Here is a 2213-nt window from a genome sequence, read left to right on the forward strand (position 1 = left end):
TGTGAAATTGAGTTGAAGATTGGTCCCAGTTTCTTCTTTTTTCTTTAAAGTATATCTGATCATTTCTGAGCGGTTCTTTTCCACACAGTTGATGAGAGTGTTCTTGTCCCATCCAGAACGTATCCCGAGACCAAAACAATCCTTAAAGCATGGAACACACCCATAGTGTATGGCTGTATGCACGTTATAATTTGAGCAGTTGTTGCAGGACATTTTTGAAGTGATTATTTTAAAGTCTATAAGTGACTTAGGCGCTCGTTACATACGAAGGATACCTGACCATCGGTGCATATGCACCTTGGGCAAACAAAAATGCGGTGGTCCCACCGACAACGACGAGGGTAAGAATCCAACCGGCGACGGTTTTACCGAGAAGTCTGCAGTTCACACCACCCATACCCTCAAAGAGTGCGACGCCTACAGTCGCTCCAACCTGACAGTGTGTCGTAGAGAGAGGCCAGCCAAGCCTTGACCCAAGAATGATTACCGCAGCTGCACCAAGTTCAATACAGATGCCACGACTCGGTGTAAGCTTAGCTATTTTCGTGCCGAGCGCTTCAAGAATCTTGTAACCATATGTAGCGAGACCAACGACGATACTTGCGGCACCGAGGGAGAGAATCCAATATGCTTCATTACCCATATCTGCATTCTTAGAGACTTCACCGGATTTATAGATGGCATAAATAGCGGCAAAGGGGCCGATTGAATTGGCGACATCATTGACGCCGTGTGCGAATGAATCACAACACGCGGTCAAAATCTGAAGGTACCGCATAAAGTGTTCCGTCTTTGTGTCAAATACTTCCGCATTGTCGTGAATACTCTGAACGGATTATCGGTGTGACAAAATTCTTCAATGCGACGCTCTTCATTGTTGAAAATAATGGGGTTAATGAAAAAATAAGAAAAAATGCCGGCCCCACCACCGATACCAAAACTGATGGCGCACGCCTTCCACAAAGGTGTGTCGTCAAGTTTCAAAAATTTGGCACCCTTATATACAATGAAAAATGTATTAATTATGAAAGTGCACGCAACGGGTACGGGGAAACCATACTGAATACGTTTATACGAATCCTCGGAACGAAGAATGAATGATCGTATCACAAAAAATAACGCTGAAGCGAAAAGACCGGAAATAATTGGTGAGAGCAACCACGAAATAATGATGGCAACGAGACCTTTTACATACGGAAATTCCTCAGATTTTGCAAGCCATGTGACACAACTGGATCCTCTCGCAACCATTGTCATCCCAGTCATACCACCGACACAAGAATGGGTCGTGGATACGGGCATCTCAAAGTAAGATGCAACAATTAGCCACATAGCGACCGATAATATGACACATAGACAGCCATACATAAGAAGACCTGGATCATCAACAAAACATTCTTGGTCGCTTATACCCTTTCGTATGGTCTTGACGACATGACTTCCCATAAACAGAGATCCAGAAAACTCACACACAGCAGCGAGAGGGATTGCGTGCTTAATTTTTAAAGCACCAGATCCAACTGATGTGGCAAAAGCGTTGGCAACATCATTTGCACCAATTCCAAAAGAGGCGAAGAAGGCAAATATAGCCCCGCTGGCAACAATCCATTCAAATTGTTGTAACATGTTTGATATTATTAAAACTCTAATCCTTATCTGACTTAGGCTTCATGGAAACCAAAAGCTTGCATGAAGAACTTCTTGTCTGCGCGGCTATCAAAGTAGACTCGGAACCCCTTTCCAAAGTATGGCTCCTCCGAGTCGGATTCTGGTTCAGTCTCACTTTCATAGTCGGTTACATCTTCAGAGTCGGAAACTTCTTCAATTTTCCAATCATCGTCGTTGAAAATCACAGTCGTGGCATCACTTTCAGATTCAGATTCAGAATCTCGTGCTGGATCATAGTCAAACTCCGACTCGACTCCGATTCGGAATCGGTCGCATAGTACTAAGTCTTTTCAACGATTATACGTGGTCGTGGGGCCATCTTATCTATCCTTACGACGCGGGACATCCTTATTTAACTTTTTGGATGTGATGTCTCTCACTAAATTGCGGATAAAGGTTCCAAAGCCGTCGGTGACAATTGAAAATGTAAGATGTTGCCTCATCTGAATATAAAAACATTTAACGATTCTCCATTTCATCTTAGTATTGTGACTCAAAAAAATTCAAGGTGATCTGCTAATATAGGAAATGTCTGTCTTTTCCAG

At 43.2% G+C, this 2213-nt stretch overlaps 1 pseudogene; it reads right to left on the bottom strand.

Moving 5' to 3' along the window:
- Positions 1-241: 241 nt before the first annotated feature.
- Positions 242-1626, bottom strand: LOC130649323 (sodium-dependent phosphate transporter 2-like; annotated as a pseudogene).
- Positions 1627-2213: the final 587 nt, after the last annotated feature.

Source organism: Hydractinia symbiolongicarpus, chromosome 7, assembly GCF_029227915.1.
Source record: "Hydractinia symbiolongicarpus strain clone_291-10 chromosome 7, HSymV2.1, whole genome shotgun sequence".
NCBI lineage: Eukaryota > Metazoa > Cnidaria > Hydrozoa > Anthoathecata > Hydractiniidae > Hydractinia > Hydractinia symbiolongicarpus.